At 60.1% G+C, this 27,903-nt stretch overlaps 3 long non-coding RNA genes across 3 annotated transcripts; all 3 read right to left on the reverse strand.

Moving 5' to 3' along the window:
* Window positions 1-1,643: 1,643 nt before the first annotated feature.
* LOC138682364 (uncharacterized) lies at window positions 1,644-2,616 on the reverse strand. The gene is made up of 2 exons (XR_011322461.1): window positions 2,408-2,616; window positions 1,644-1,981 (listed from the first exon to the last, which is right to left on the reverse strand). It is a non-coding gene; the product is annotated as an uncharacterized lncRNA (long non-coding RNA).
* Window positions 2,617-17,513: 14,897 nt separating this feature from the next.
* LOC138682304 (uncharacterized) lies at window positions 17,514-27,825 on the reverse strand. Its single transcript, XR_011322411.1, has 3 exons — window positions 27,482-27,825; window positions 21,715-21,854; window positions 17,514-18,835 (listed from the first exon to the last, which is right to left on the reverse strand). It is a non-coding gene; the product is annotated as an uncharacterized lncRNA (long non-coding RNA).
* LOC138682303 (uncharacterized) lies at window positions 21,902-26,484 on the reverse strand. The gene is made up of 2 exons (XR_011322410.1): window positions 26,041-26,484; window positions 21,902-22,230 (listed from the first exon to the last, which is right to left on the reverse strand). It is a non-coding gene; the product is annotated as an uncharacterized lncRNA (long non-coding RNA).
* Window positions 27,826-27,903: the final 78 nt, after the last annotated feature.

Raw genomic sequence — 27,903 nt, forward strand, 5'->3', positions numbered from 1 at the left:
AGGTGGCCCCCATCCCGTTTGGGGGTCCCCCCTGTGGGGTGACCCCAGAGTGTTCCCTATCCCTCTGCCCCTTCCGCAGGGTGCCCCATCCCTCCCCCCCCCAGGCAGTGCCCCCCAGCATGTGCCCCATCCCTCTGTCCCCCCCTGTGGGGTGTCCCCCCACATGCACCCCATCTCTCTGTGTCCCCTGTGGGGTGCCCCATCCCTCTATCCCCGCCGTGGGGTGCAGCTGCCAGCGGGGCACAGGAGCCAGGGTCACCCCCGGGTGCCCGAGGTACAGAGGGGGGAACCCCTGGGGTGCAGGACCCCCCCACTCCACCACCACACCTGGATCCACAGGGATCATCACATCGGTCCGGGGGTGGGGAACCCCAGCGAGGGAGCCCCTGAGCCCCGAGCCTGCCGCCGCCACCGGGAGGGACCTCTCCAGTCCCCAAGGTGCAACATCGGTTGAAAACCCCCTGAATAAACAGCAAATAATCGATGGTACCGATAAGTCACACGGAGGGAGGGGACAAAATCCCCCCCCCCCGAGGTTTGGCCCCAGCGGGGGGGCAGGGGGAACGCCTGGCACAGAAGTTTTCTGCTCAACTTTTTGGCAGGATTTTTTTTGGCTCCTTGGGGGGGAGATTTTGAGATTTCTTTTTTCCCCTTTGAGGGGTGGGCACCGAAAAATTGGAAGGTTAAAAAATTCATTAAACCCCCACTCCTCAGCTGAAAGCAGCTTTCCAGGGACAAACAGCCCAAAAAAAACCCCACCACCCCCAATTCCTGCAGCCTTTTTGGTTGCCAGCAAAATACCCAAAACCTCCCAAAAGCAGAAACCCTGACAAAAATGAAACTGGGTTTGTGTTGCCGTTGATTTTTTTTTTTTTCGCAGGAATGCGAAATCGCTTCCCACCCCACTCCTGCCTCGAAATGAAACAAAAAATGTAAGATGGGGCGGGGGGGGGGGGGCAAGCAGCGAGGATGCGCTGTTTGTATTTGATCCACGTCTCGTTAATTATGCGCCTTTCGCATATTTAGCGACTGGGATTTTCAAACGCGGGCGCTGTAACGATGCTCTGGCTTCCCAAAAATCTCCCTCCCGGCTGGCAGTGAGGGGGGGGAGGCACTGCCCCGTCCTCCTGGGCACCCTTTGTGCCCGGTCCCTGGCTGGCATCACCACCGGCCCTGGCTCGTCACCCTCAGCTCCTCTGCTCACCCTCTCCGGCACGCTCCTCGCCTGCCTGCCTGTGCCGTTCAGCCTCTCGCCCCCAAAAAAAGAGGCGGCGGAAGAGCCTTGTGCCAGGTGCGTGGGATGCGGGTGGCACCAGTGACGCGGGAGAGGGGACAGCATCCCACCAGCACCGCAACCCAGCCACCACAGCCCGGCCGCAGTGACGCCGGCAACGCCGCCCGGCTTACGACATCTCCTCACCTGGGCGGGCTTCACCCAGGGAGTTTCATTTACCCTTTTTTTGCTATTTTTAAGGACCCAAATGTGCCCCGACCCCCCTGATGCCACCGTGAGCTGCAGGGTACTGCCGTCCCCCTTGCGAAGGCAGGGCCTCCAGCGATTGCACCTGGAGTTTGCCACCCACCGAATGTCGTCTCCCGGCCGCAGCAGGATTTCAGTGCTCAGCATACGTGGAAAACTCATGTGAATGAAAATTGCCTTTACTGAGGGCTGAAGTCTCTCTAAGAGAGAGGGGAAACTGAGGCACGGAGCCAAGCAGGGACTCGCTCACAGTGACAGCAGCAAAGCTGGGGCTCCAGCCCAGTGCTGCCCAGCAAATCCAGCAAATCTCCAGGCTCCCCAGCGTCCCCGAGTTGGCTCCCACTGCCCGACACCCAGTGCTCCACCCTGGGGAGGACGTGGTCCCCCAGTGCCCCCAAACTGGCACATCCCCACGGCACAGGGACAAGGGCGTCCTCCTGGGGATGCAGCCTGTGAGCCTCTGTCCTGCTACTGGACCCTTATCCCTTGGCATGCTGGGGGCTGCGGGGGACAGGGGGATGGGGATGGAGAGCAAAGGGGACAGGGATGGAGGATGACAGGGATGGAGAGTGAGGGAGTTGGGGATGGAGGATGACAAGGATGAGGATGGAGGGCAAATGGGACAGGGATGGAGGATGACAGGGCAGGGGATGGAAGATGAGGGGGACGGGGATGGAGGGTGAGGGGGACAGGGTTGGAGGGTGAGGGGGACAGCGTTGGAGGATGACAGGGATGGGGATGGAAGGCAAGGGGGACAGGAATGGAGGGCGAGGGGAATAGGGGGCTGGAGCGTGGCTGGGACAGGGGTGGAAGGCAAGGGGGGCAGGATAGAGGGCAAGGTAGATGAGGGATGGAGGCCACAGGGGCCAGGGATGGAAGGCACAGGGGACAGGGACGGATAGCAAGGGGACAGGGTGGAAAGCCCACCTGCAGACAGCAGCGCTGCCTCAGGTCTCTGCCTGCCAGAACCGGTGCCAAAATCTTCCCCGACATGTTGGGCACGAGGCTCCTGCAGCGGGGTCTGTGCTGCCTCCTCCGCAGCCAGGGAGCGAACCCGGACCCCTGCCCGGCTCCAGGCAGAGGCACAGGGCTGGGAATAACTTGGGTGGGGGACACGGGATGTGGAGGTGATGCTGGGCAGCCTGACCCTGCAGCGGTGGGGGGGGTCACGCAGGTTCATGGCCCCCCCGGGTGGCAGCGGGGCACTATGGGATAGCAGCTGGAGGGCTGCCAAGGCTGCGTGAGCGGGAGACGCGTCCCAACAGCCTCCGGAGCACAAACACGCTCCAAAATACCCAACCCCAACCTGAACACACACCCCCCCAGCCCGGCCGCTGCCATCCAAGTGGGTTACAGAGCTGGCAGTTGCTTGCCACCTCCTCCGCACCGGGTGCAGGGCGTCTTCTGGTGCAGGGGACCCAAATCCGGCCAGACACTGTGCCGGGAGCCCCAGGCCTTGGTGACATCCCTGATTTCAGGGAGGGGGTTGGATTTCTTCAGCTACTGGGGTGGGGGAACCTGCTGGGACCTAGCACTGGGAAGCTGGACAACCTCCTCCAGATGCTGTGCTGGGAGACCCCCCGCCTCAGCAAACTGGGGTCAGGCTGGCACAAACCCCTTACATTTTTTTAAAAACCAGTTTGCTCCCTGGGCCCTGATGGTGTCAGAAATTGGAGCTCAAGCAGCTGGCATTTTTTTGGGTGCCAACCTCTAAGAGCATACCCACTGCACTTGGGGTCAGAGTGACCCACCATCATGCTCGGCCGGCTGCCCCGGGGGCGTAGGGCTCTGCCTGTGCCCAGCCAAGCCCAGGGGACACAACACCTCCTCGTCCCCTGGTTGGGGGGACCACGGGAGTTCCCACCTTCCCCGCTGCAAAAGCTTTGAGTCCCAAGAAGGGGGTGCCCCGAGCCTCACGTAACCCTCCACCAGTCCCTGCCGCCCATTAATTGAGGCTCTGTCTGTGTTAATTTTTAACCCCAGCTGTCTCCCACATGGCAGGCGCTGGCCGCAGCGGCTCACACTGGTCCCGCTTCCCGGGGACATGCCGCAGCCGCTCAGCGGTGCAGAGTCCGGCCACCCTTTCCTGGAAAGAGCTGGGCGGGGGGGACACACGAGCCCCCGCTGCCCACGGTGGTTGCTGGCTGGTTCGCGTCCCTCGTGGGAGCCCAGCCTGGGTCCCCGGGGCACTCAGGGAGGGGGACACGGGTGCAAGAGCAGGCATGTGGCACTGGCCTTTGCAGCTGGGGGGGCCACAGTCCAGGCTGTCCCCCAGGCTCCTCTGCAAACAGCAGCAGCCGCTGCCCGGGAATGTCCTGGCAGGAGGGACCCGGGCCTCAAAGCAAACAGACGCCGCGCCGGCGGTTGGGAGAAGGGCAGGAAGCCGTTTTCCCTCTGCCCTCTCCCACCCCAGTGTGGCGGAGCGAGGGGGGGAGCGAGGCACGGAGAGCCGTGGGGGCTGGCGAGCATCCCCCAGCCCGCAGCAACGAGGCAAGGCAAGATGCCCACCCAAATCGGCCTCTTCTGGGGGCCGAGGAGCTGCTCACATGGTGCCAAGGGACACCACGGCCATCCGGGCGCCCCGCACACGCAGCCTTTGCCGGGAAAAGGGCGAGCAGGCGCGACGGGTCTCTGCCACAGGGCCGAGGACCGTGTGGGCTGCTGGGCGAGCAGGCGTAGCTGCAGGCACGCCTACGTGCCAGGCGGCAGGAGAGCCACGAGGACACTCGAGCTGCAGCATTTCCACCTCCGGGGACCCTGGCAGGCATTGGGGTTTTTTTTTTTTTTTGAGCCGGGGATTCGCCTGGAATTCAGACGCCCACGTGGTCCAAAATAGCCTCGCTCCAACATCCGGAGCGCCCTGCAAAAGCCATCTGCCTGCGCAGGCAGGGCAGGCAGCCGCGGGGCTGGGGCACGTCGGTGCAGCTCGGATCCCTTCCTGGTGGCTCCTGCTGCCTACGTCTGTGCTGGGGGGTTACGGAAGCGGTGCCTGAGTCCTGCCAACGAGAGAGGGACAGGCAAGTGCCATGATGCACGGCCAGGCAGGGGACACTGGTCCTGGGTCACAATAACAAGGGACTTTTCCTAGTGCCTGCAGATTTTTGGCTCCCCCCAAACTGCTGCTCAGCAGCCAGGTCTGGGAAAGACACTAGCAGCATGAGAACTCCCATTCTCAGACCAGGGTGATTGCCCTTCAGGTGGGAGCTGAAATGCAGAGCAAGCCAGACTCAGGGAGGAAATGATTGCCAGTCCACTTGTGTCCTCCCATGTTTCATCTCCTGGCCAGCCCTGTGTCACCATCTCGGATCCAGCATCAGTCCCTTGGTGGGACAGGATCCTTCAGACCCGGTCCCTGGGATGAGAGGACACCTGCTTGACATGGTCCCTCCTCACAAGCCCCCACTGCCAGGACTGCGGGGCCAGATGGGGCTTTCCAAACCGCTTCTGTCTGCAGCAGCCGTCCACCCAAACAAGCAAACATAAATGGGTCAGGGCAACCGCGATTTTAAAAAAAGACGTGCAAGTTAAATGATTTCCCTGGGAAATATCAGAAATTACTTATGGCAAGAGCTAATTTGGGCATGCTTGAATCAGGAGCCGTGGAGAAACAACCATCGAAACTGTGCTGGCCTCCTCCTCACTGGCATAGCCAGGACATCACCTGCCCAGCACACCAACCTCCATGCTGCCTGCACCCCTGGTATTACCCATACACCTTCCCAGCAGGCAGCCTCAGCAGGCAGCAGGAATCTGGGTTCCTGGGGATGATGGCGAGTCTCATCTGAGCATGTTAGTGCTTTATTGAAGACCGCAGAGAAGCAATGGCCTGGAGCTTGTAGCATAAGACCTGGTTCACGGCAGCATCCCTCCAGACACGTTGGTGTACATGGGCCAGCAGCCAGCTATGTCCATGGGCACAGGAGAAGGAGATGATGTCTGGATTGCCTATGCAGGGGACCAAACCCATTTTACAGGGAACCCTTTGCACCACGGCAGGGCCCAGTTTGGAGGAGCTGGCCCACCAGGAGCCCTGGGAGCAGAGCCACTTGCCAGCGAGGACACCAACCTGGGGGGGGTGCTCTGAAGAAGTTAATCTCTCAGGAGCCCCAGAAGCATGGTAACCTCAGAGCACAGTTTAACCCTAAGGGTTATGAGGGTCTCCGTGAAAATCCCCATCATCCATCACATCCCTGCAGAGGCAGGTTGGGTCACCCTGCTGAACGCCCAGGCTGCACCTTGTTTGGAAGCAAGAAAGTCTGAGTGAGGCTGAGATGGTCTGCCAGACAAAGGATGCTCTGTCACTGCCCACAGTCACGAGGCCTCTGAGAAAAGGCATGCAGTGGGTCCCTCCGCTGTGAGATCCTGCCTGGACACATTCCTCCCCATTTCACATCCCCTCTTCCCAGCAATGCTGCTGCAGCTGAGCCTTGACCGAGACACCATTGACAGAAGGGCTGTGGACGTGAGCCGTGCACTGCCTTTCTTGCAGAAAGGACTCTCAAACGCTACCTTCTCTGCTTGGGTTGGGATCCTTTGGCCAGCTCCACCATCTTAGACCTGAGGAGCAAACACCCCCTGACTCTTACATGCTGGAGCAATGCCCAAACCCACCGCACTCCTCTCTGCTCCCATTTACTGCCCGTAAAAGACGTCAGCAGCAATGTGTGATCAATGCTATTGAAAGAAGCTGACAGATCTGACTCTATGGGTATAGGAAGCTGTCCCCCCTTGATCACCTAAACACCATCTATCATTCAGGCTGATGCCACCTCTGCACTGATCTGCAGCCTGTAATGGATTGGAAGATGTCAAAAGGACCCATTATGTCCAGATGACTCTTCCTCCAGAAAGGAAGCTTAGGGGCTTAGCAAGAACTGCATGTCTCACATCACATCCTTAACCACCTAAGAAACCTCCAAGATATCTCTCCTGGCTTCATCTTCAAGGGACCCTTCAACATAGGAGTTCAACTACAAGGACAGCACCAAATTCCTGGGCAAGCTGAGATGTGCAAGGGTGCCATCAAGGTCTTCTGGGAGACACCCTGTGTAGCCACCTGAAAAGCAGGAACCAGCGCTCACCCACTCTCCTGCTGTCAGAGAAGCTGCCTCTTCACCAGGAAGCTCTCTGTGACCTGGCTGGGAGCACTGGTCGTTACTGGGAACGGGCCAGATGGGCTCCCAGCGCTCCCAGCGCTCCCAGCCAGCTGCTCCTCCCCACCACCCCATCCCACCTTGCTGCTCTCCACTGAAGGCTTCCCTTCACTCACCCACACCCCATGCTCAGGGCGGACCTCTGCAGCCCCCCAGGAATGTCTGGTATTGAAAGCCCCAGCAGGCGGAGAAGAGCTAGGCCTGAAGCTCCAACTTGTAGCTCCATTTCTTCCGGGGCAAACACAACCCAAGAAATCACGGCAAAGAGCCAGCCTAGAGTTGGATGGGAACAGACCACCATCTCCTTACCTAGGAAGACCAACTGGACTTGTCAAGAGGAAAGAAATTCATCTACATCTCACACATATGGTCTCATCCTAATGGATATGTATGAGCATAAGGGAAGAAGAATAACCTTCTGGTTAGGCTAAGGGCTTGGCAGTTGAGATTTCGCGATGCTATTCTCAGCGCTGTCCACACCTTGCTCCAAAGCCTTGGAAAACTCTTTATCCATCCTCAGGCCTCACGTTTCCATCTGGAAATATAACATGGCCGATACCTATTTTGCGCTTGCCACAAAGGAGAGAGGAGGGACATTTGAGATGCGTCTCCCTCCTCAGGCGACTCTTGTTTCAAGTTAAAGAGAGTGGGCAAGAGAGACAGGAAGAATAAAGAGCCACGAGGCTCCACCGGGAAAGCTCCAGCACTGTTCCTGGCATCCCAAGGCTGCCTGGAAAACTTAAGCTCTGGATGGAAAGAGGGAAAACATCCTTTCCCAGCAGTCTGGGGCAGCACAACTCATCCCCTCTAACAGCCCAGAGCAAGCTGGAGCTATCAGAGATTGTTTTCCCCCACATGTCCTGGCCCCAGATGCTTCCTGGGCTCAATGTGTTCCAGGAGGGATGCGCTGACATGCACCACCTGAGCCGGCGGGAGCTCCTGGGACGACCCGCTGGGCTGCCAGCTGCGCAGGAGGCAATGGGCTGGTGGTGGAAACCCATCAGTTGTCAGCAAACATGCACCTAGAAGCCTGCTGCTGCCTGCTCAAGGAGGACAGTGCTCGCCACTGGGACCCGCAGCGGCCAGTGGCCTTGCCCAAGGTGCTCCAGGGGATGAGGTGCTCCAGGGGATGAGGTGCTCCAGGTATTTCGGGGACCCACGGCACATGGCCAGGCCATGCGGGAGATTTCAACGGCTTCCTGGAGGTGGACGAGGTGTCTTCCCACCAGTTCCCCGTTGCTGGGAGACTTGGTGTCAAGCTGTGCCCATGCTGGGCAGCATTACCCACCTCCAGCCCGGCATGGGGGTCGCAACACTGCCCTGGAGCTCCCAGCCCCACCGTTGCTGCAGACCTGCAGGTGGACCAAGGATGTCCCTCTTCATCCTGGCTCCTCCAGCCCCTTTGTCCCCTGATCTGGTGCTGGCTGGGACCCCGTTCCCCAGATGGATGCCAGCACGGGCTCCCTCCTCCACCTTCTCCTCCCACGGGGCATTTATGTAGGAGCCCCAGCACTGCAAGGAGAACAAGAGCAGCCAGAGCAGCCGTAAATCCTTCCCTGCAGCCCAGGGCTCTGCCAAACTCTCCCTTCCACCCAAATTTATGGAAAAGCAGGTCCCTGCCAGCGAAGCACAGTACAATTGCGAGGTAGAACAGGCGGTGCTCACTGGCTGCAGAAAAGGCTCCTGCAGCCTCCTCCACTGACAGCCCTTCTCTTTTTCTTCCTCAGGCTGTCACCCTTGGTGGCCTGAGGATGGACACATCCCTGCACAGCTGAAGGACCCACAGCACAGCTTGCCTCCCCCCATCCCACTCCCCTGGGAACCCCAGGCCCCCAGGAGCATCCCAAGCCACAGGTTATGGGTACTGGGTCCCGAAGCAAGGGAGACCCTCCATGGATGAGCACGGATGAGCTCAACCACCGCCTTGTGCCACCCCCTTCTGCCCTGTGCCCCCGAGGGCTGGCAGAGGGGCGATCCCAGGCATAGGTGGGGGAAGACAAAGAGTTAGGGGAGGGAGGCAAGAGCCAGAAGCTGAGCATCACCGGGGATTTCATCACAGTAGCAAAGGTCAGCCACGTGCCAGCCCTCTCCTCCGCTGTCACAGCAGAGGTAGAGCTGATGGTAGACCCGAGTATTTGCATTTCCTGATGGCTGCGTGCTGAAATTTGCAGTCTTAATGGTGCATTAATGCTGGCTCCTGCATTTCATTACTTCTGAGAGCGAGAAAAGGCACAGAGTGAAAATAAAAATTCCCCTCAACTTGGCCGGGTGAGCCTGGCCACTGAGTGCCTGCTTCTGCCAGCCACCCGCGCACACGGTTGCAAGCCGGCCTCCGGCCACGAGCCACACATCTGCAGAACTCCCATCACAAAATGTCACGTCTTTCCTTCATTTATCCTTAACCCCGGGATGCCCCTCAGTGCAGCCCGGAGCCCATGCACGCCCCCCCCCCAGCCACCGTCCCAGCTGGGCTCCCTGGGGACACCCTTGCAAACACAGAGATGCTTTGGAGAGGCGACTCCTCGGCCACCTTCCCATTTCACGTCCTGTACTGCACAGGTCAGGGAATTCAATATACTTTTTGCCCAAATCAGACTTGGCTGCTGCTTCATTGCCGCAGCCTGGACACAAATTTCTGGGCCTGAGCTTAAGCATAAAGCACTTGGAAACCTCTCTGGCCTGAAAGCACGGGGAAGAGGGGCAGCCAAGGCTTGCGCAGGAGAGCGGGAGGGAGCAAGCGCAGCACAAGCATCAGTGCTGGAGGTGGCTGAAAGGAGGGATCAGGCAGGAGGGAACCTCCTGGATGCTCGGTATGGGCCAGAGCAAAGCTCGCCTGCTAGCCATGCTCTCTGCAATGCGCTTTTTGGGGTGAGTTCTGGGGTGTCCAGCACGCCAATGGCCAGCACCCTCTGTATCCCTCAGGACTTTGCCTCCTGCATGTGTCCAAGCCTGACCAAGGGCACACCGATGAAGTCAGATAGCCGAGGGCACATGGAGGAGAGCATCCGGGCAGGATCACAGCATCTCCTGTGGCCTTCAGATCTGCAAACCTCTGTGTCTCTACCCACTTCGACCTTGACATCCACCGTCAGAAGGGTGTTGTACCTCTCCATCCTCTCCCTTGTGTGAGACTCATGAAGGTCTCAGCCATCAACACCAGGCAAGGGCAGGAGAATTAGGCTGGCTGAATGTGACTCCACAATCGCCAAAAAAACCCAACCCCACCCACAGGCCCTCCAGACCCTCCATAACCCTCCTTGAAAGCGACTGGCCAGAGCTGACCCCAACACCTCCGTCTGAGCAGCCTCACACTGTTCCCCAAGCCAGGGAGGACCATTTGTCACCCTTATGGCATCTGGGGTGCATCGATGGGGCAAGGTCCGTTCCTGTATCCACCCCCACTGCTGGGTGACTTTCCCAATGCCCAGCCTGAAATTCCCACTTGCTCTCCTGAACCTGGTTTCCATCTGCATGGCCAGCCAGCAGCCCCCTCCTGCCCAGGCAGGCCTGCCCTGCCTTTCCTGGCCATAAAAACAACGGGGCAGTGGAAATATTTCGGAAACACCTTTTACAGTTCTCTAGACAGGGCTGCAGTTAACCCCTAAAGGAGCTGGCTGCCATCAGGAAAAACAATTTGATTCCAGCCAAATTATTTCACAGGAAAAGGCTGATTTTGGTGCCATTTTTAACGCAGATGACTTCAGCATCGTTCCCTTGGACTCTGCCATCTTTTCCTGTTCTCACGTTCTGCAGCGACCCGGTGCTCTGGCATTATCTGGATCAAACGTTTTCCCTCTCTCCACATTCAGCAGTTTCAGTTCCTCGGGGTTTCTCTGTTGAACTGCCCTGTGGTGCTGCCCCGTCACGGCCCCGGTTCGGGAGCCCTGCTGAAACCCAGCCCCTGCAACCGCCCTCCAGCTATTTTCAAAGGCACCTACAGAACATTAGGTCACAGCGATTAAAATAGCAGATTCTGGTCCGAATCGGGGTGATGAGCACATTTTGTCCAGCCCTTGCCTAGGTCCCAAGCATCCGAGCTCCTCCTGGCCAGGAGCACTGGCACAGCTCAGGGCAGGTACACCAGCCACCCAACCGTGGGCTAGCTCATGATGCCTTTTGCTTTCAAGAGCAATTCCTCTCCACTTCAGACCCGCTTGAAAAGTCCAGCGCCTGGTCAGGATGAGACCCTCCGCAGTCAGCTGGGGACTTCCACTGGAGTCCAGGCACAGCGGGACGGGAGGGACGCAGCCCACAGTGGGGCAAACGGGAGGGTTTGGGGTTCAGACACCCCTGGGGAGGTCCTGGGGTCCTTTTGCTCTGCACGAACCGTACAGATGATGTCTGAGAGGGGTGCAGCCAGTAGGCTCAGCCCATCACAGCTCCTCCTGCTGCTCGGGCACCAGCAGCGCTGACCTCCAACGCGTCCCGGCCCCCTCAGCCGCTCCTGGAGACGGCAGCACCCGGACGTGACATTCCCTTCATTTTATCTTCACACATGGGCAGTTCTCAACAAGTGCTTCACTCTGCCCGCAGCAAAGGCCAAACTCGTCCACCACCTGGCACGTAAGCTGGGATGGGGGCAACGCCGGGCTGAGAACACACGTGTCCCACAAGCAGCCAGGAAAAGGGGCACCCGGTCCCCAGCACCTGGCTCGAGCCCACCAGCAAGGTCCCCAGGAAGGGACAAATGCTGCCTGGAGGTGGAAACCAGGTTTCTTCAAGCAATGCCCTGGCTGTGGGGTCAGATTTATGGGTCCCAGAACAGCTGGGTCCTCATCCCAGGAGTGGTGCTTCGGTGCTGCTTTGGCCACAGCACGCTCCTGGGCCAGTCTGGGGATGGGCACAGAGACTGTTCCAGTGAGGACCCTATCTACACGTGGCACCAGCAGGTTGTACAAGCTGTCCTGAGCTCTCCAGGCATGAATGACCTCCTGGAAGGGGACCAATGTGTGCCCTAGCAGATGCTCCACGGAGATCTGGCTGCTGGCACTCGCTCCAGTTCACAGATGATCCCAAATACCCCTCTCTGATATGGTCCTGAGGAGGACATCATCTCTGTCCCCTGCTCCCCCTCCCAGCTAGACCATCTCCTCATGCTCACGTTGGTGTCCTGGGAGCCTTTCCACTAATTGCTCCCCCTTCCTGAGGGCTCAGCATCCTCAACGGGTGCTTCAGAGGCAATCAAAAATTGCTATTTTTTGCCTCTGGGAAAATTCAGCAGCAATTCAGAAAAGAGCCTGGGATTCGGGCCATCTGCATTCGACATCAGTTACCACCATGTCACACATGGCTTGACTGAGTCCCTAAATCATCCCGTGCCTCAGTTTCCCACCTTTATAAAACTAACTTCCTTTAGTTGTCCCACTCCTTATCCTCCCTTTGCAAACCCTCTGGGGCAGAAGCTGCCTCTCTTCATGGGGACTGGCAGCATCCTTGCTGCAGAAATGAAACCTTCAGACATCCCGCTGTAATGGGGCAATCCATCTGCATTTGAGAAATGGTCCTACCCTCATCCAGAGTGAGGGCTGGGCTTCCCTCATTCAGTTGCTTGGCACTGCAATTTGCTTTCCCCTTTTAAAAATGCACAGACTGGGGGTTTCCAGCAGCTGATCTGGGAAAGGGGCTCAGCAAGGAGGCAAGGGATGGAGAGGGTACCCCCCGGGGCTCGGCTGTCCCAGGAATTAGGAGAAAAGGCACCACCACCAGCCAGGCTGGGGCTGCAGGGGTGGCAGGTGCCCAGAGGGTCTGGTGGGACTGGTGGCCTTTGGATCGTTGGGGTTATTCCCCAGCATCCTAGTCACTCGGGAATCCAGGAGAGGGTTTGCAAGGCACTGAGTCACTGAGTCAAAAAAAACCAGTATTTCCCTTGGTGGATCTGTGCTTTATAAATGGCAGGGCCAGATGATGTGAGGACAGTCTCTGCAGCCCTCATGAATGCTGCTTCCAGTTTCATTTCCTTCCCTTTCCTCTCCAGCCTCGGCTGAAAACCATCTCCTCCCACCTCCTCCATGGCCCCTTCCAGGGCCCACAGCTCATGGAGCCTGGACACACGGTTCCTCAGAGAGCCCCTGTAGCAAGGGCAGAGCAAGACGATGGGTGCTCAGGGTTCATGGGAGCTGCCTGAGGGTGCTCATACTGCTCAGCTTCCAAAGGGACACCAGACACGAAAGGACCTCCACGCCTAAGAGAGCATCTCCCATTTCTTCCCCTGCACCTGTATGAGGTGAGGGGGAGATGCCAGGGCTCTGTATGACGGGCAGCACCCCCCCATCAGGAGTCCCAGGGCAGGATGCCCAAACAAGCGGTGTGGACTTTGCACCCTGTAGCTGGGCTCACTGCTAGCTCCAGGCTCAGGAGCCCTGGCCCCGTTGGACCTCATGTTGCTTCCCCAAAATTCTATACACACACACTTTGGAAAGGGCAAAGGTCTCAACTCCAGCTGAGACACAGGGAGGTTTGGCATGTCCTGATGGGATGTGTCAGGGAAGATGGGAAATGATCTGCCCTCCCTGAAACTGGGAGCAAAGTGGGGAACCACCCCCTAAATTTGGTGAATCCCAGATCTCACCTCCCATCACTGGTGGTCTGAGACCTGGAGCCCCCACAGGGAGGGATCAGCAGGTTTCCATGGCAAGGGGCTTCCCCGCAGCAAAGCCTTCCTTTCCCAGAAGCCGATCTCCAAGGGCACCAGTGGCCTGTCCCCACCGTAGGGACATCCTGGCTGCGTGGGGGGAGGCAGAGGCAGAGTCCCCTGTCCCCCGTGGAACAGGGATGGAGGAACCGGCAGAGTTGCCATGGAGATTTTCTCCCTAGCAGATGCTCTGGGCAGGTGCAAGAAGAGGCTCTGCCCCCCTCGCTGTGCGGCACAATGCCAGCCGGATCCTGCAGAAACAGGAAGCCTCTGCAACCGCCCGCCTGCCAGCCCAACGGCCACCACCACTGCCACCACTGCCACCGGCCTCCCGGTGAGCAGGCGGGGGCAGCTGGGCCCCCCCCGCCGGCATCGGTGCAGGGAAACTGAGTCACCTGCCAAAGCTACCCCGAGGTCCCGGCTTCACCTCCCCTGGCCGCGGCCACATGTGATGATGGCACATCTGGGGTGCTCCAACCCACCCTTGGGATCCGCCAGCCCCCCTCGCTCTCTGCTTTGGCTGTCGCCCATTGCCTTCTCGCTGAGAAGACTGGTTGCACACAGCACTTACCCAATAGCCTATATGATCTATAGGGGTCTCCCCACGCTGCCGCAGTGCTGGCGTGGTCCCTCACAGGCAATCAACCTAAGCCAGCCTCTCCAGCCTGCCCCCAGCACTGGAGGGGCACTGCTGGCCTCAGGGAGCGACATGGGGCATCCCAGCAGGAGATGGGTGATGCCAGCCCAGGGTTGAGGTCCATCGGTGGGGACAGGTGCTCCACAGCTCTGAACCCATCCTGGGAGCCCCCAGATTCCCACCTTTCCTGCTGCTCCCAACACTTCTCCCTGTCCCTGTCCCTCCAGCTACTCACTGCTCCTTAAAACCATCCTCTGAAGTTCTCAGTGCAGCAGCATTAGATACTCAAAAGTCCTCCTTCCCCAGCTTTGTCACAAAGGATGCCTCGAAAAACACATCACCGGTGCTCTCATCTTAACGTACAGTTGAAGCGCAGCTCCTCCAGTGGGACTTTTATTAGGAGCTTATTTCAAATCAGGCTCTGGCCAGCCTTGTTTTTCAACTGTTTGCGTTGCCGGTTGTAAAGCGGTTGAGGCGAGCAGCGGGAGGGTTTCGAAAGCGTTACCCACACAATCAAAAGCTGCTCTATTAAGTCAGCGGCGAGCGTTTCCGTGGTAAGCTAAAGTCACCGGTTTGTGTACCTAGCGCAAAGGCTGCGTTTCAAAACATGCTTGGGTCGCTCTCCCGCTTGCGCCGAGAACCGAGGAGGAGATAATGGAGGCAGTGTTTGGACATATTTCGGCGCTATCGCGGAAATAACGCAAGCCGGCAATCCTCCTGCAGCTGCACGACAACCACGGCACCCTACCGGCGCCACGGGCACTTGGGGGGGACCGCTGGGATAAAGCCAGACGAAGCCTTTAGCTCCGCGGGTCGGTCCTCTTCCCAAAATCCCAAAGGAATTAAGGGCGGTGCAGTACTGCTGAGCCCGTCCTGGCAGCCCAGGGACGGCAGACCTGTTGCTGCTGCACCCACTTAACCGTGGGTGGTGGGTGGCACTTGCACCCTTAGGACAGGCTCTTGAGGTGGCAGCGCTGGGAAGGTGCAGGAGCACCTCACGGGTGCTAAGGGGACAGAGCTGCAGTGTTGGTGTCCCTGGGGGCACACGTGCACCTTCCCAGGGGTCTGCTGGCACAGGGAGCAAGTGTGAAGGGCAGCAGGGTAGGGACCTGGCACAGTGTCACACTGGGTGGCAGGGTGGGGTGCTGGGGTGGGACTGGAGGAGGGGAGTGCAGCGTGGGAGTAGTGGTGTAGGGTGCTGGTGTAGGGTGATGCTGCGGGACGGTGGTGCGGTGTACAGCACCAGAGCGGTGCCTAGTGCAGCAGTGCCCACTGTGATGCCCGCTGCAGTGCAGCACCCAGTGCGATGCGGTGGTTATGCCCGGTGTGGTTACACTTGGTGCAGTGCAGCCTGGTGCAGTGCCTGCCGCAGTGATGCCCAGTGTGGCACCCGGTGCCATGGTGCCCAGTGCAGTGCCCAGTGTGGCAATGCCCAGTGTGGCAATGCCCAGTCTGGTGCTCAGCACGGCACTGCCCAGTTTGGTGCTGGTGTGGTGCCGCCTGGCACTGTTCCTGGGTTCAGTGCCCGGTTTGGTGCCTGGTGCTGTGGTACCCGGTTTGGTGCTGCCGCGGTGCTGCCCAGCACAGTGCCCAGTTAGGTTTTGTGCCTGGTTAAGTGTCTGGTCCGGTGCTGCCTGGTTCAGTGGCAGCATGGTTCTGCCTGATGGGGTGCCTGGCAGGATGCTGCCCAGCCTGATGCCCTGTTCAGTGCCTGCTTCAGCAGTGCCAGGTTCGGCGCCTGGTTCGGTGCGCGGCCCAGCGCCGCCCGCTGCAGTGCCTGGTTCTCTGCCTGGTTTGATGCCCGATTTGGTGCCCGGTGCAGCGCGCGGTGCAGCAGCGCCCGGTACGGTGCTGCCCAGCCTGGTGCCCACTTCTTTGCCTGGTTCTGTACCCGCTTCAAGTGCCCACTGCAGCGGTGCCTGGTCCGATACCCGGTTCTGTCCCTGGTTCCGTGCCTGCTCCGGTGCCCGGTTGTTCGCCCAGTCTGGTACCCGGTCGGCTACCCGGTGCCATGCTCAGCCTGGTGCCCTCTCGGGTGCCCGCTGGGGTGCTCGGTGCCGTGCTCAGCCCACTGCCCTCTCGGGTGCCCGCTGGGGTGCCCGGTGCCGTGCCCAGCCGGGTGCCGGCTGGGGTGCCCGGCGGTTGGTTGGCCGCCCGCTCCTCCGCTGCCGGCCCGGCGGTGCGGCTCCGCGGCGCGGCGCGGTCCAGGCCGGTTCTTCGGGGCAGCGCGGCGCGGGCGGCGCGCCAGGCGGGGTGTGCGGTGCCACCGGCGGGGCTCCCCGGGCCGCCGCCGCCGCCGCCGCCTGACATTGGCTGGAAAGTGGAGCAGCGCGGCGGGGACGGTCGATGCGGATCGATCGCGGCGCGGGCGGCACCGCGGCGCGGCACCCCGGTTCCCCCCCAACAACACCTCCCCTCCCGGTGTCGTCGTCCCGTCGTCGTCCCCGTCCCCGTCCCTGTCCCCCCCCGGTGTCCCCGCTCGGCATCGCCCCGCAGCCCGCCGGGGGCTCCCCGGGGCGCGCCCGCCCGTATCCTTCCCCCGGCGCCCCCGCGGAAGGGACCGCCCGAAGGGCGCGGGGGGGGGGGGGGGGGGGTCAGCGGGAAGCCGCCCCGCCGCCCGGGGGGGATGCGCGGCCCCCGGGACCGGGCGGGGGAGGAACGCCAAGAGCCCAGCCCCGGGGATGTCCTGCCAGGCCCGGGAGGACCGCCTGGGCGGCGGTGGGGGGGGGGGTTGGAAGGGGAGGGGGGGGGCACACGGGCCCCCGGGACTCGGGGAGGCGGCAGCGGGTTTTGCTGGGGTGATGCTGCCCTGTCACCGTGTCCTTGTGTCCCAGCGGGACGCGGACAGATGGGATCAGCCCCGTACCCCAAACCCAGCCTGGGCCACCCCCATGTCCTCCCGGGTCCTCCCTCCGGCAGAAGGCACCGGTTGGGACATTTCGCTTGGGGGTCTCTCCCTCCCCCAATTCACAGAGCCGTTTCAGATGCGGCAGCAGGATCCGGCCCTCCCGCCGGTCTCCTTCCATAACCCTGGGCCTCGCAGCTCCTCGCAGGTGTCTCCACCGCCAGGTACAAAGAGCTCCACGACCAGCCACCAGCGCTGGGACAAGGACCGGAGCAGTTGCGCCCATGCAGACCCCCATGCTCGCCCCAACCCTGCCAGCTCTGAGCATCTGCCGTCCCCAGAGCTGGCGAGGGCTTCGCTCCGGCTGCTGCTTTCAGGCTGCTGCACAGGGGACGTTGCCCAAAGTTTCCTTCCTGGCAGCAGGGAAACCTTTTTTAATATAGGAAACCAAAGAGGCTGGCTCACAGTGCACATGCGCCACGGCCAGCGCAGCCCAGCTCACCGCTTGCAACTGCCCGGGAGGGATGGCTGTGTCTCTGCCCTTTATCTTTCCCAGCCAGTGCCGGATTTGCAAGGCCACGAACACGGCGGCGGTGTAAAACGACAGTGTCGGACATCGTAGCAGCATCTCCCTGTCTGCCTTGGGGTGGGGGGATGCCCTGAAATCGTGCGGTGCAGGATGACGGTTGTCCCCCAGCGCTGGAGCAGGGAGAGCTACTTTTTCCGAGAGTGCCTTTAATTAATGGCAGAAGGAGCTGACAGGGTGGCTCAGCAGTGCTTAGGAAGGGTTTTAGCCTGGGAGCTGGCAGTTCCCCACGGACACCTCCTCCCCTGCGCAGGCAGCCCCTGGCCACTGCCTGATCTGAAGTCACTGGGTGACGGCAGGACCAAAGTTTCACCAGGTTTTGCTCTTGTTTTACAGTGATTTTAATAATAATGCTGAAGGATCCTCTTGCAGCAGGCACCCTGGGGGAGACTGATCATCTGCTGGATGGGGTGGGGCGGGGGGCCGGGGGAGGCGGCATTTGAAATCAAGGGACTGAACACACTTGGGAAGAAAGAAAAAAATCTGCTGCATAAAATGATAAATCACATTCCTGGGTTGGGTCTCCTTCACTTTTTGCCCCCATGGCATTAGCAGGCAGGCTGGGGAGGAAGTCACACCGTATCTACAGCGCTTTGCATTAGGGGGGGCATAGGCCCATCTTCCCCTAATTTTTTTTTTTAAAAAAGGAAGAGAAAAATCCCTTTATTTGGCAACTCCTGCATGAATCAGGTTAGAATTTCACAGCTATTTAACACCTGGTTACAGCTGTTGCAGCAGAACCGATGATACTCCACGTTCCCCCGCTTCACATCACGGGATCTTGCCCCTTCCCACAGGCAGGGATGAGCCTTATTTATTTCTCCTTTATCAGGCAGGGATTTAAGGCAGGAGGGGCTTTGCAGGACTTTGGCGGGGGGGTTCCCCTGGCCCTGCCCGGCAGGGTGAAGCCCCAGCTCTCCCCCCAGCTCGCACCCAGTGCCGCCGCTAACCCCGTCCAGCTGCCATTACGGTCGGGTGGGAATCGACTCAAGTCCTTAAACCCCAAGAGTTAATCAAAGTGCTTTGAATATGTAAATGCTGAGTATTGTTTATCATTGCCTAGAGCTGATACAGCAGTTTTCCTGCTCAAAGCCCCGTTCAGATGGTAGCTCATGAAAATTCACAACAGCCTCGCAAATAGGTGATGGGTATTATTACCCCCTGTCTTCCAAATGAGCAAACGGAGGAAGAGCCATCGAGTGATGTTCCCTGTGGCAGCAGGAATCAGCGACGGAGGCCGGTGCAGTGCTCAGGAGGAGATGGTGGTCTGCCCCGCCGGGTGTAAATCAGCGCTCTCCCCTCCACCGCTTGCCTCATTTCCTCCGGCCGAACATTTGTCCCTCGCTGCCCAACCTCCAGACGGCGTTTGGTAATGCAGCCAGCGATAGCTGGGTGTGATGCTCGCTTAAATATACACACTGCAGGCTTCGGGCAGATAAATCTGCGCAGGCAAAATGCAATTTTCCATGAGGCTCTTCTGCAAGGCCTCCAGCAACAAGCGCTCTATAAATTAATAAAACAACACACTTGACCAGGAACATGTAGCATATGCAGGGATCCAGAGGCGCAAGGGCAAGCGAGAGGACCGCACAGCCCGCGGGGAGCCCGATGCCTGCGGAGGTGGATCACTGAGTTGGCAGGGGTCCCCGGGCACCTGCACCCTCGGCAGGCAGGGCAGGGCCAGGCAGCCCCAGGGCTGGCTTTCTGCCCTCGCCGGGATGGAGGGGTAAGGCATGGACTCCTCCATTACTCAGCTCCCCCCAGTAAGGGCACTGTAGAGGGGACCATGGGGCTGGAGACCTCAACTGACTTCAAACCCATCAGTATCACTGGGGTTCATCCCATGGTGCTTCCCACCAGGTTCCCGCAGGTCAAGTTGTTGACGCCAACGCCTGGAAGAGTTTTTGCCGTCAACCCGAGCTGGGTGCCTCTGCGGCTGAGAATATGCCCCAGTTTTGGGTTCCCTTTGTGCAGGGCAGCCGACCCTGGAGGTCCAGGGCAGCCTCCTGCATCATGAGCTGTGCCTGCAGCAGAGCTGCCAACCTCAGGGGAGGCTGGGGGACAGCTGGGAGCAGGACGTGTCTCAGCCAGCCAAATTTAATCCTCCTACGTTAGCAAGGCTTAAAATAGGCTCCCTGCAGCATCGATGAGGGTGGTGGAGTTGGCCTACTCCAGCCCTCCCAAGTATTTTGGGGAAGCAGGGATGGCTGTATTGCAGACAAGCACAGCTGGGAGAAACTGCACCGTGCTGCTAGGATGTCCTTTGCTGAAGCCATCCAGGGAATTAAACACACCTTGTGGCACCTTCCCCCCCTCTAACCTCCCACCAACACGGGCTCCTCCTCTCAGGGTGCCACCTCCTCCCTTGCCATTTCTCTGCAGCCCTCTCCCGCTGTCTCCTGTGGTTGGAGGATTCCCGCCCCAGCTCATTTTTCCCTGCACCTCATTGAAACGATCCCTTTTGGTCAAGCCCAGCTCATGATTCTGTCTCAGTCCACCCTCCATTGGCTGCTGCCCCCAGGAGTTGCCGTCCTGAGAAGTGGTTGCCCATGTCATGACCCCGCTCATGGCATTTCAGCGGCTCTTGGGGGTAGCTGCCCTGGGGGACCGGCTCCTCCATGGGCAGAAAGCCACACAGGTGGCCCCACTGATGGGAGGTGGCAGGCTCCTGATTCTTGTGGTGGAAGGAAAGAGAACCCCTTGAAGCAAGGCAGATGTGGTGACACACTCAAGGAGCCGAGCTGGCAACTCTGAAGACAAAGGTATTACCAAGCGGTCATCCTGTAGAGGGACTCTCCATGTCCATGTCCCAAGCATGCCGGATGTCTTCTCAGTGCTGGATGTCTTAATGCAAAATGCAAGCCCCTGGACCGCTGCAGGGCCAGCTCCAGCTGTTGACCACCATCCCATGGTGAGGAGCACCCAGGCTTCCCTGGGCTTCTGGCTTTGCTTCCAAAGCAGCCAGAGAGATGCTCCTTGGGCAGAGCTGAGATTTTTTTGGTTACCAGCAAGCAGGCTGTGCTTCCTCAGAGGTGCTCCCATCCCCTTGGGAATGGGTATCAGCACTCATGGGCCAATGGAGGAGTCTGTCATTGGCCATCACTTTCAGTCAGGGAAACAGCTGGTGCTGAACAGGAGGGGAAGAATGGACAGGTGGATGTATGTGGGTGTATAGAACAGATTGAGATCAGCAACATGCCCACCTCTGTGGGACATACACATATCATCCCAGCACGTACCCGATGATCTGGAAGAGATCTCTCGCTGCAGCCCTGCAGAGGTGGAGCTCTGCCCCCCACAAGCCAGAAGGTCCGTTGAGAGCCAGGATCAGAGCCCAGAAAGTCTGAAAATGCTGGAGTGGGAGCCTGTTCCCTTGGGCAGGTTCCAGCACCTCCCTGGGCAGGGCAGGATGGTGGCTCCAGAAGAAAGGGCTCCTGCCTGCACCTCGCCCCCCAGGACCCCACCCTGGGCTGTGGAGGGATGCAGGGGCTTAGTCTATGTGTTGGTGGCTCCTGGGGACCAAGCTTCAGTGGGGTTTGTGGGCTACTGGGAGAGTCCTGCTCCTAGCCCGTCGGCTGCATTGGCAATGCCTGTGGTCACCGGTGGAGCTCAGTCACCGGAGCTTGGACCAGCCCCGAGGGCTCTGCCTTCCTCCTGCCCAGCTCCCTGCCTGGATGCTGCCTTTCCATCCCCTCCTGGGCCAGAAGCTCCCCTCGGGCTCTGCCCTCCCTGCCTTGCCCCACTCCTGCCTTCCCACGGCGCCCAGAGCCCAGGGATTTAAAGAAGCCGTTTTCCTGTTTCTCCTTTCTCTGTGCAGACTCTGTGGGCCCACGCACCAGCTGGGCCCCCCACCATGCTACTCCCACCGCCCCTGCTGTGCTCCTGCCTGCACAGCCTGTGCGGCTGCCTGACGCCTTCCTGGCTTCACCTGGCGGGGCCGAGCCATGCTCGGGAAGGCAGCGAGCACAGGAGAGGCGGGAGAAGCCTCATCTCCCTTTTTGGTGAAGCCCCCCTGAGTTGCCCCTCTTCCCAGTGAGCCACCTGTGAACCATGCAGGACCATCACTGCTGTGGGCATCCCCCCCCCCCGGGGCATCAGGCATCCCCCCGGGGCATCCTCTCTGGGTCAGCTGAGCCCCCCTGCCCTGGGCTTTCCCTTGGCTCTTTGCAGGAGCAAAAATTCCTCAGGAAAGGGTGCAGGGGCAGATCCCCATGTTCTCCTGAGCTCTGCTGGGCTGCCCCAGCCAGCCAAGCAGCAAGCCAGGACCATCATGGGGTTGCCTCCCAGCCGGTAGACACCCCGGTGCTTGCCACTTTGCAAGGCCTTGCTTTTTCCTCCACGTCCCCGAAGGAGGCTTCTAGACTGTTAAACTCGTTACTCACACGCAACCCAATTGCACCCACTCACGTGTGCATCCATCTCTACCGGGACACCACAGTCCTGCAGCAGCAGCAGAGAAGACCTGCCTACGCTGCTCTGTCTGCTCGGTGTCTCCGGTGTCGCTGAGTGGACATGGCTGGCTCTAAAAGAAAACAAAAAACCCAATAAAAGCCCCTGATTGTGCATATATGTATGTGGAGGAAGGATTTTATTACTGAGAAGTGGCAGCACATCCATTGATCAAGCTGGCAGGGATGGCTAGCAGGCAGCCAGGCTGAGCACCACGTCAAGCAGTGGCAGATCTGCTCCTCGCCAACTGCACAACCTCGGTGCTGTCAGTTCATCTGTCCCTCCTCCGTCCCCCTGCCCCAGCCCCGAGGGGCTCGCACGGCTCCACGCATGGACCATCACCCCATTTCTCAGGGATCTGAAGGCCGTTATCAGGCGATGAGGGAGGAAAAGGAGTCTGCAGGAGCTAGAAGAAGGAGGTGAGGGAAGCCAAGGGATGCCCGAGCAACCTGGACCATGGAAAAAAGGAAAGAGCGAGGGTTTCTCCCTAGCAGCAATAAAGAAGAGGTGATCGGGGCATTAACGCATTGCTAAGGAGAACTGGTGATGGTGGATATTCACATTTGTGCTCAGAAACCCCGCTGGGACAGGACAGTTGCTATCCCAGGATGATGCCAAAACACCATCATCCCCACAGGCACCAGGAAGACTTCCTCTGGACACAGGTACCAGCAGCAGCCACTCAGGTGGCAGCTGCCGGCACACAGGGAGCGCGTGGGATGCCCAGAGGCACCTCGAAATCCGCTGCATGCTGATGGTGTGGGAAAAAATGAGCATTTTGCCAGTATTTTAAAGGAGGCCGTGGGACATCCTTGTTTGCGACTTTGATAAGTGCAAAATGGGAAGAAGAATGAGTGGGGCCCTGTTCAATCAAGAGGGGAAGGAGAGCTGTGTGGTTTATGCCAGTCCAAATACACAAACTAGGTCTTGTCCGATCCCGAGGAAATCATGTTCTGCTGGAGCCGATGCGCGGGTTGGTAGCAGGAAGACTGCTGCCAGGACGGGCTTCCGCAAGACTTCCTCTCTCATGGCCCTTCGTTAGGGAATTAGGACGTAACGAGACAAATGCAGCGGAGAGGAAACGAACGCCAGGGGAGCCGCTGCTGGAGGAGTTTCGGGGGCTCTGCCCTGGCCCCGTTTGCTCTCATTAGGGAGGTGGAAGGAAACACAGGCAGACTGTGGCAGGCGACCCACAGCTTGGGGAAAGCGTGACAGCACGGGTGCCCGGAGCAGCCCTGCACCCCTGGGAGGGTGCCCAGCCAAGGGGCCAAGCCAGCCCCAGCCAGGGAGGGACTGAGCTGCGAGGCTGGTGGTGGAAAAGGCGAGCGAGCGTGGAGCTGGGGGTGCAGCGGGAGGGGGGACAAATGGGCAGCAGCGCTTGGGCTTGCAGGGTCCACGCCAGTGCGACGGAGGGTCGACCAAAGAGGTGACGAGCTTGGCACAGGGCATCGGGCAGGTGCCACCGGCTAGACCTGCATGGGGCCATCTCCAGCACCCATCCCAGCCGTGGGCACCAGCAGGAGTGGTGGGGCTGAGCCCCAAAGAGGATGGGCTGGAGCCCATGGGGGTTGCTCAGAGCCCCTCGCCTGGCCCCAGAGCGGTCCTCCCACCCCAGCCGGCTGAAGGGGGGCTGCAGGATGTTGCTCTGTCCAACCCCCCCCCGGGGACAGCCTGGGCTTTGCCCTTCTGGGCTCCAGCCTGGATGCGGCCCCAGCTGCATGCCAGCTCCAGCTCAAGCATGCTGACAACTGGCTGGGGAAAACGCTGAAATAGCCCCAGCAGCTCTCCCTGGGGGTACCCTGGCCCCTCTGCCCCTAGTCTCCTGGGATCAGGGAGGCTGAATCCCCCCCATGACACTCCTCCAGCCCAGTCTCCAGTGCTCCAGGCCCCACTGGTCTTTCCAAGCCGAGCAAGGGGAAACACCTGCCCTCCAAACCCGGCTCCCCGTGTCCTCCCCAGGCAGGGGCAGGATGGGCAGCAGGGACGGCGCTTTCAGTCCTTCGCTATTTTTAATTGCTCTTTCCCAGAAAGGCTGGTGTAGGCTTCGAAAGCCGCTTCCAGCTGGGAGTTTGGAAAGCTGGTTCCAGTTAGGCGCCCGGCGCTCGCCGCGCTCTGAGCTGTTATTTTTAGAAGGGCTGAAGGCGACGGCCCCGCTCCCCAGGCTGCCGCTCAGCTCTGGCCACGGCTCACGGTAGCCAGCACCTCACTGGACCCTCGGCTGGGCACGTCTCGGCGGCGTGATTTTACGACCGCCTTTTTTCTGGTGCTTTTTTGGCAGGGGGAGACTTTCATCTCCCCACATCAAGCTGTGCAGCCAGGAAGACCAAAGGCGGAGGATGTGAGCAGTGGTCATCCCTAAAGGGCCGGGGCGCAGAGCAACGTCTTCTGGTTTTAATTAAAAACCATCCGCTGGCAAAGTTTGAAGGCGTGAGCGGTGCCTGGGCTAGGGCAAGGCCAGCTGGGAATGGCTCCGGGGAGCGACTGGCACCAGGGCTGCTGGCTGCCCGAAGCACTACCAGGACCTCCTGCCCCATGCCTGGGTCCTGCCCTCATCCCTCCCTCTGCTCCCTCCTGCTTCGTTCCCTCTCCCCAGGGACCCGCCAGAGCCACTGCTCTGCCGTCCCCTGATCACCCCACCCATGGCCGTGCCCCCATGGGGAGCCGTCCCCATGCCCAGCCTCGCTGAGGTGCCCCTGGGCTGCCCAGCTCAGGGGGGCAGAGGGCTGGCTGTGCCCCTCAGCTGCCCAGCCGCAGGCAGAGCTCCCACCCCGCACCCAGAGCAGGGCACCCCGGGGGTCCGCTCGCTCCCAGCCCCCTGCCATGGGCCCTATCCCCCCACCGTGACCCCCATCCCTCTGCCATGGTGCTCATCCCATCACTGTGACCCCCCACCCCAAACCTCTTCCATGAGGCTCATCCCACCACTGTGACCCCCAACCCTCTTCTGTAGAGCTCCCCCCTCTGCCACAACCCCCAGCCCTCTGCTGTGGGGCTCACCCACCCACCCCACACCCCAACCCGGAGCCACGCTTACTTCCCCCCGGCTGAGATTTTTATCCCCGCAGCCCAACCACCCCCCCCTCGAGACCGGCTCAGTGTCTCCTCGCAATAGCCTCCTCTAATCAGCTATATTATCTTTGCCCCCATTATTCACGCGCTCGCTGCTGTCGGCCCTCCCAGCCCTGCTGCCCCCCGTGCTGCCCGGGTGCGGGGGCTCATCCCACCACCCTCCGCCTCCCCCAGCAGCCACCTCCATCCTTCCTTCCCACCCTCCAGCCAGACTGTCCCCCCCTGGCCAGCACCCAGCACCCCCTGCTCGCCGGGCCACGGCCAGCTGGCTTTGCCTGCATTTCAGCTTCAGCCTCCCCCTAGGATTCCTAAATCTGATAACGGAGGGGGGGGGTGTGCTGCTTTCAAAGGAGCAGGGTTGACCTTTGCCGCTGCAATGAGAGCCGCATGGAGGAAAAAAATTGGCTGCGGCGAGAGAGGGGGAGCGAGCGAGCTGCTGTGGTTTTACAATCCCTAAATAACGCCGGGAGCTGAGCTGTAAACACATGGCAGTATTGCCTGAGCGTGTCCATTCCCCCCCTGCTTGAAACCCAGCTTGGAAAATACTACGACCTTAAGGAAAAAAAAGAAAAGAAAACAGCTTTCTCGCAAAAAAAAAAAAAAAAGAAATCTCCTGAATTATTTAGCAAACGGTTCCAATACGATGGCTAATTCTGCTGGCAGACGCCGGCTGCCGGAGCCTGGCGTTTGGAGATGACTATCGGCAAGGGCCGGCGCGGCGGGTGCTGGCGGTGGGAGCCGGGTGGTCCCAGCCCAGGGCAGCTCCCGCCAGCCGGGGGGACCCACAGGCGCCGCAGCAGTTAAGGGAAGAGCAAGGGTCCCTGCCTTATTTTCACCCTGCCTGCTCGGTTTTCACATCCCCTCTTGCTGCCGGCTGGCTGGGGCGGAGGACAGAGCCACCCCACCCAGCAGAAGGGGAGATGTTCACAACACAGCCTGTCTCCTCCGCTCATCCCCCGCGCGACACACAGACCCAGAGAGGAAAACCCCGGTGGGGAGAGCTGCCGGGCAGTACAGCCGCGCTTCTCCATCACCTGCAAAAAGTCACAGCCCGAATGCTCCCTTCCCCAGCAGCCCCCAGCCCAAGGTGGGCAGCCCGAAAGGTCACGTCTCCCCGGCCAAAGCCCCACCACCGGCTCCCCTGCAGCTTCCCAGCAGCCAGGGAGGGCTGCCACCCCTTTCCGTCTCACCTGTTTCTTCCCAATTTTTTTTTTTCAGAAGCAACTAACACTTTTCTTTGAAGAGCAACAGATGAGCGGGACCCTCCCAGTGCCTTTTATGATGTTAAATTTATTGCCTCGCTTCGCAATTGCCATTTTAATGATGAACACTCCCGTGGCTTTAATGCATCTCGAGTGCTGGCATTAAAAAAAGAAGCAGGGGGGGGACGACACGTTGTCTCCGGTCTTCTGGAGGAGAATGAACTCCAGCCCATTTCCTGGTCCTTGCATAAACTTTTGCCAAATAGATAATGTGTTTTATAATTTCGTGGCGGCGCGGTGCTCTGTTGGGTAAGGGAGGCCCTCTGCTGGCACCGGGCTGGCCAGGGAGTCCAGCCCCGAAAGCCTGCTGGGGAACCACCACAGAGACACCAAGCCTGGGGAGACACCTCCAGCAAGTGGTACCTGGAGAACCAAGCCTGGAGAGCCACCTCCAGCAAGCCGTGCCTGGAGAACCACCGCCAGCAAGCCATGACTGGACACCCGAGCCTGGAGAGCCATACCCTTGGACCCAAGCTTGGAGAGCCATGTCCAGCATGCCAGGCCCAAGGAACTGAGCCTGGAGAGCTCACAGAGGTCAGCACAGGGAACTGAGCCCAAGGAAAGGAGCCTGGGAAATCCAGTTTGGAGAACCGAGCTCAGCAAGCAGAGCCTGGGGCACTGAGCCCATGGAGTCACAGAGACCTGGACCTGGAGAGACATGCACAGCCAGACCAGCCTGGAGACCCAAGCCTGGAGGGCCGTGCCTGGGCAGACGAGCCCATCCCCAGTCCTGCTTCATCCAAAGGTGAGCCCCATCCCTGCTGCCTGTGCTGGTCCACCGACAAAGTCAGTGGCTGTTCTCAGTGCTGTGCAAAGCCAACAGGAGCATCCCAGCCCTTCCCCTGCAGCTGCCGCAGGGTTGGGGAAAGACCCCGTGTATGTGCCCTGGGGGGACAGCTGGGTGGGATCGCACGGGGACGGCTGGGATGCTGGGGGGGATCAACGGCAGCTTTGCCCTGGGGTGGGCTAGAGCTCCGACAGCTCCCACCTTGTCCTAGATGGGCCCAGTGGCCGTTCCCCCTCCACTGGGCACAGAGCCCAGGGGTGACAGCCCCTGCGCTGGGAGCCCCCATGTTCCCGCTCGCCTCTCCGGGAGGGTGTCACGTCCCTGGCTGGGGGAACACGCTCCCTGCCAGGGGACAAGAACTGGCCTGGTGCTAGCGATGGGCAGCACCAGTCAGCTGCGGCGTGGGGCCAGCCGTGCACACCCACACCGAGGGGCTTCAACTGAGGACGTGTACTTTTGTCAGCAGATGCTTCTTTATTTTTTTTTAACGGTGCCTGAATCTTGGCCTGCGTTATCAGGGAGGTATTAAATTGCTGTGGAAAGCAACACCGGCGGGGAGGAAAAGCCATCATGTGCTCTTACCTCTTCCCACAAGGTCGAGCCAGGCAGCCCCGGGGGACGACGTGTTTGCCGCGTCCTTCCTGTAACGAGGATCACATGTCAGAGCCGAACGAAGCCTTGAGAAAATTAAACCTGTGAGCTCACTGCCTTCCTGAGCGCAGGCGCCAGCCGTCCCTGTGGTCCCCGAGTCTGGCCTGCCAGCTGGGGTGACCAGGCAGCGGTGCCAGTGCCGGGAGGGATCCCTTCCTACCCGGGGGACGGCAGCAGTCCCCCCCAGTGTGCCTGCAGCTGGTGTGGGTGTGGGATGGAGGAGCTTTGAACCCCGGCGTGCATCACTGGGTGATGGTGAGGGACCTTCCCCTGGAAGAAGCTGTCAGCCCTGGCAGGACACAGCCAGCAAAGTCCCCTGAAGGCCTTCAGCCAGATCTCCTCCTGGGACCCAA

The sequence above is a fragment of the Haliaeetus albicilla genome, chromosome 27, assembly GCF_947461875.1.
Source record: "Haliaeetus albicilla chromosome 27, bHalAlb1.1, whole genome shotgun sequence".
Lineage (NCBI taxonomy): Eukaryota > Metazoa > Chordata > Aves > Accipitriformes > Accipitridae > Haliaeetus > Haliaeetus albicilla.